This window comes from Dendrobates tinctorius, unplaced genomic scaffold (assembly GCF_039654945.1).
Source record: "Dendrobates tinctorius isolate UK_male_01 unplaced genomic scaffold, ASM3965494v1 ptg000011l, whole genome shotgun sequence".
Taxonomy (NCBI): Eukaryota; Metazoa; Chordata; class Amphibia; order Anura; family Dendrobatidae; genus Dendrobates; species Dendrobates tinctorius.
In genome coordinates this window covers 22,669,880-22,675,879 of record NW_027361679.1, presented here as the reverse complement: position 1 = coordinate 22,675,879, position 6,000 = coordinate 22,669,880, and the positions used below count along the sequence as shown (strand labels likewise).

General features: G+C 43.3%; 1 protein-coding gene across 7 annotated transcripts in view; it reads left to right on the top strand.

The window, feature by feature from the left end:
• Positions 1 to 472: 472 nt before the first annotated feature.
• CCSER1 (coiled-coil serine rich protein 1) overlaps positions 473 to 6,000 on the top strand; it is a 1,553,450-nt gene continuing 1,547,922 nt past the window's right edge. For 6 of the 7 annotated variants that reach the window (XM_073590104.1, XM_073590096.1, XM_073590085.1 and 3 more), the window contains exon 1: positions 473 to 790. The gene's annotated coding sequence lies outside the window, so the exon portion shown is untranslated. Of the gene's footprint in view, positions 796 to 6,000 lie in introns of all 7 variants that reach the window. The other variant, XM_073590068.1, reaches the window with a different exon arrangement.

Here is a 6,000-nt window from a genome sequence, read left to right as displayed (position 1 = left end):
ACACACACATACATTCAATTTTATATATATAGATAAAGTCTATGTTTAGATTCTGTGGTGGACACTAACAGAAATGGCCTCTGTGTAAGAACAGTATATGGGCTCTTATTGTCCAATAGTTTTCTCTATGACAGAAGCTGCTTGCTGCTTTGGAGGTGGCCGTGGCCCCCTTACTTCTTTGACCCCTGAGCGGCTGCCCAGGTTGCACCAATGATATATCTGCCCCTGTTTAGATGAATATATCTAGGGATCTGGCACTGAGTCTGCAGAAATGCGGCTGCAGTCCCCAGCACATGTCGATAGCTGTCTAGGATGTTTGATCGGAAAGATGTGAGTATGTTTCATTATCCGTGTCTGTTCAATAAAGCTGCGAGGGAAGGAGAAGGCCGACACAAATCCAACGTAAGAGCGAAGGGAGGAGAGACGAAGAAGAGAGGTTGATCTTGAGCTGCTTGGCTTATGAGGTGGCAGTGCTGGCTTCCCATAGTATATGCACATACAGCACACAGAGTTGTTCCTACTCTCAGTGACTGAGCCCTCCCTACTGCTCCTCCTCCTGCTCTCTTCTTCCCCTTCACAATCAGCTGCCTGTCAGGCTACCAGTCCTTCCACTTCACAACTACTCTGTCTTTCCAGGCTGGGAGGACTTGGCATGGAGACCCTTGGAATGAGGATTTTTACTAGGATCAACTAGAACTACTAAGAAGCTGGAAAATACGCTTTACAGCACATCAGCGAAAAGAGCATTTAAAGAAGAACAGAGCAAGCCGAGCAGTATCTGCCATTCACAGTAAGGTATCTTGCTAGTCCCAATGCAGATGTTGTCGTAACCTCTTCTTCTCCTTTACTCAGTGTGTGACTTGTTGGAACAGATGGGGAGTTCTTGCCATGCCCACAGATGACCCTCATCCTGCATTCAGGTGTGCTCCAGGCCTGCAGGAATATGGGGCAGGTGCCTACTTGGGGTGATGCAGGGTCACCAGCCCTGTGGATGAGGAGGGTCAGTAAGCAGGTGGATGGTACTGTCGCTGTTGTCATTGGCATGTTCTGCAGTGCCAGTAACCTGATCTGTCATGTGCGGCGTGATCCCAGCTGAGCGTGTTTGTGTCTGTACTGCACCATGTGAGCATGAGAAGGCTGCAGAGATCCCAGAAAAACCGCAGTCCTTTCAAACAAGGAATTGACCCCGCGAGGGGTTTCGTTATAGTAAATATTGCTTGCTTCCCCTTTTGATGGGCTCTAGCACGCTTTACCAATCAGGGAATTATGCTGAACAAATTGCTTTGTTCTGCTAGTTTAAGCCTTGTGTGGGATCTGATGGAAAAGTAACTCACACACTAGAGCTGTCAGTAGCCCCAACCTTAGGGTCTCTGCTATAGTAATTGTGTGCCAGTCACCAAATCCCCCCAGTATACAGACTTGTCCTTCCGTATTCGTAATACACATACATTCCCCAAACCGGTGATGAACAATCGGCGGCAACAATCATGCCTACTCTACAAGTATTACTAGTTAGGATGCATAGTAATAACTTCTATATTTAACAGCGTTCACTCCTGCCTTACTCACTCATCATTACGAATGTTCAAGGCCAATACGTTTATTATTACAGCTCATCTCATTGACTAAAACCCATTATCTATAAGAACGGGTCCACAGTGTGTCATTGTGTGCCAGAGCTGTCATTCTTTCGAAATGCAGACATTATCTGTACGAGATGTGTCCCTACAAATATATCAACAGCCTGGGTAAACTTTTACATGCGCTCGACTTCGTAGATTACAGGGCTGGATCAAAACGACAACGTCAACTTTCTTTTCATAAGATTTGTGACAATTTCTTAAAATGACAAAATGTATTAAAGTGGCTGAGGATCATTTATTAATCATCTAAAAGAAAGACAACATGAACTGAGAAAGGATAGGCAGAAGCTGAGATTGTGACACCAGCGTAAACTCAAGAATAGAACTTTTCTCCTCTTCCATGACTTGACTAATATTTTGTGCCAAAATTGCGAAAAACGTCATTAAAAAATGTGGCATTGACCTCAATTAGCCCCGTCTTTTTGTGGACGCTTCCACGTAACATATCTGGTGCAGATTACTTCCACCAATTTTAGTGAAATTTCATCCAAAACCGTCATGCATTTTCTGAATAACATCTTCTGCAATGTGGCAGATTTCCGATTTCTGCCTTTCTCATGTTGGTTTATTGCTTGACAAGTTTGTATTAGTTTAGCGTCATTTATGTGGTGAACATCTTTAAATCAATTTGACTTTGTAGTCCTGGTTTAGACTGGGAAATTCCATCCATGTCTTTTCCACCAAAAATTAGCTCCAAACTTTACGAAATGTGTTGAAATGTTAAACTCTGGTCACCAAGGCTTATTATTAGAGTGGAGAAAGAATAGTATAAAAAAGGACAACTTCTGAAAAAAAAAAACAAGTGGAAACATAATAAACAGCCCTCATTGTCTTTATTGCCATACATTAAAGTTATGTTGGGAAGTTCTGGAAATCTTGTGCTATGGAGTATATTCTCCTACTGTTGTGGTGATGATGTCTATTCATATAAAGGTATTTTTTGTATTACTATGTGGATATACTGTGTATGGGTCATAAAACTCAGAGGTGACTTCTTAGGCTATGTGCACACGTTGCGGATTCTGCTGCGTTTGCACAGTGGTTTTGGCCCTGTGGAAACGCAGCAGTTCCGCTGACATGGTACAGTGCAATGAAAGCCTATGGGTTTTTGAAAACGCTGTGCTCATGCTGCGGCTTTGCTGCGGTTTACAAACCGCAGCATGTCAATTGTTTGGGCGGTTTCGGCAGCGGTTTCACACCTTTAACATAGTAGAGGTGTGAGACCGCTGGGCAAAACCGCAGACCAAAACGCAGGAAAACCGCAGGTCACTTTACGTGCGTTTCCGCGCGGAAAAACCCACAGCGGAATCCGCAACGTGTGCACATAGCCTTACACACCTAGTCATTTTTAATAGGGAAGTACATTAATATTATTATTATTTTAAGGGGTTGTCCAGACTGATGATATTAAGCATCTGTCCTTAAGACAGGTCACCAATCTCTTGGCTCCCCTACCAATCAGAAGTTTTCCGCTCCAGCGGAGATCAGATGTAAAATGTGAACAGAACTGGAAGAGAATCTCAGCCCATTTTTAATTCAATAGGAGCAAAACTGCATTTTCGATCAGCGAATCTTACAGTCTTGTAGTTGTCACAACTAATCCAAACCGGAGATGAAAACTTCTGGTCGGCAGGGGTGTCAAGAGTCAACTTCCATAGATTTAATATCGATGACCGATCCTAAGGATGGAATCCATATCATAAGCCGGGGAAACCCCCTTTAGTCTCAGATGCTTCCAAACCTCTTTGGAGAATAAAGGGGATCGTCCTGTCCACGACTCGCTGATTTACACGAGGTTCCTTAGTATTTTTCACAATGAAGGTCTGCAGCCTGGGCACAGTACTGTATAATATGTGAGCAGTATTGGGGACTGTCTTTCTGTTAGATCTTTCGCTTATTGTGTTATATCATGTTTATTCAGGGGACGGTCTTACATCTCATTCTAAGCAGTTGGCTTCATTATGAGCACGAGTTTGCTGTATACATGGGACAGTGTGATCCGCTGCGGTTGTAGGTGTGAGGTCTGGTGTATGAAAGCCCAGAGTGTCATCCTCTTCACCCAAGAATGACACGTGGCTCATGTCACCCACCAGAATAGTCAAGTATATTGAAATATGCTGCCATTTTCATGCTGGAAGAGTCCTGGTAAAGTCTTTGATGTGGCTGCTACAGTAATAAGGCTGCTCAAGTTCTATGTCTTTTGTCCACTTTTGCTGTACGGTTTTAGACTCCACAACTTTCATTGTCCAGCACAAGGAGATGCCTGACTTGGGTTCATTTACGCCATGCTGGCATGATATAAAGTCTTTGTGCTGCCAGGTACTAGTACAGCTCCACATTGTGAATCAACAATCAATAACATAGTGTATATTGGACGTCTTTAAAAGGCACGGTCTGTCTGGCAGTAATATTGCATGCCCCCCGCTGGGTGGGCTGCAAGGCTACTCTCATTGAGGCTCTTTCAAAACAGCTGAAACTTCAATAATCACCTGTCTAAATGCAATCTCTACTGCCCTAGTGCTAAGAGTAAGGCTGGAGTCACACTAACCTGCGCAAAATACGGTCAGTATTTTACATGCGTAATACGGATGACAGACCCCTAAACAGTGCTCCGTATGTCATCCGTAATCAAGGTGTGGTCGCGTATTTTGCGCATGTAAGCATCCGTATGTAATCCGTATGGTGAGATTTTCTCGCAGGCTTGCAAAATGGACATATAATGGAGCCCTATGACAGTTTTAATAAAGAAATGAAAGAATAGATATAGACACATAGAATGCGTATATATATATATATATATATATGTATTCTATGTGTCTATATCTATTCTTTCATTTCTTTATTAAAACTGTCAGTGTGAGTTTACTGTATAGCGCACTGAATTGCCGGCTTTGCTAAAAGACACCGGGTGCGTATTTCTCGCAGGTCACACGTGTGGTCCGTGTGTAATCCGTATTTTTTGCGCACCCATAGACTTGCATTGGCGTACTACGGCCGTAGTACGCTGACAATCGCAGCATGCTGCGAGTGGCACGGAGCGTAGGATACTGAGGAGAAATATACGGCTGGTGCGAGTGACCCCATAGAAAATCATTTGTCCGTGTCTAATGCGTGCTTTTAGCGCCTCTCACTCTCCCGTATTCCTCGCCAGTGTGACCCCGGCCTTAGGCTATAAGTTCTCACCATGTGAAAACACAGCGGATTGTCCTCTGCATAGTCACCTACAGACATTCTGATACATGTTACAGGACCGGCATGTGCGCAAGATCCTGATACATGTTATGGACACGCTGCAAAATAGTTGTAGGAGCTGCTGCGGATTACACATCCACAATATGACTATTTATGCAGCGGTCATATGTGCAAATTTCACCCTTTGCAAGATGTTCCCTTTTTTCCCACTCCTTCTTCTCAGTGATCTCTCGCCTTTGGCTCTGACTCTGTGACTGCAGACTGTGAATCCTCCCATGGCGCACACTGCACACTGTGAGGATTCTCTGGCACTTGATTTGTATACATGTGGTCTCTGTTCTTGTGCAGACTAGATGGTTGCAGCCTCGCTAAATGTAAGTGTATTGAGTGAGGCCGGACATGTCTAGTCAGAATGTGGCCTGAAGTTTGCAAACAATTTCATCTGTGTACAGCCCAATGTACTTGGACAGTCAATGGAAAAGATGGAGAAATTAAGTTATCCGTCTTCTCTGTAGCTGTGCTGTGATTCTCTCATGTGAGAGAATTGGATCACGCTGTCATTACCATAATTGGCCCGATTCTCTCATGAGAGAATATATATGTCAGTGTGAAAGTACTCTAACAGTCTGTGAAAATCGGACTGCACTCTGATGGCATCCGAGTGCTGTCAGATTTTTTTCACTGACCCATAGACTTGTTTTGCCAATTTCAATATGACACATGGATCAAAATTGGACATGTCTTCGAGAGTCTATTTGAACAACTTGATCTGCGAATAACCACAGACATGTAAATGACCCCAATCACTATTATAAGTAGCACTCGTATGCATAAAACTGACATATGAATGACTTTAATAATATTACTGTAGTATCTCCCCTGGAAGAGGTATGTAGTGGAGATTCTTTGCTGGAACATAGATTAAGACAAACAGTTCTTGAAGTAGCACTCACCTACCTATAAATGAGCGGTATGAATATGAATATTTGTTATATTTTAATGCATAAAATGCATTTGCTGTGCTCCTAAGTGAACATCCTCAGCCAGTCAGATTGTGTCTGGAAAATATTGGCATGGGTGTAATGAAGTGGGAGCTGCAGTAGTATACATGGCACTTTACATAAGACATCGACAATTGCTGAATGAGTGATCTGAGCATCAACAT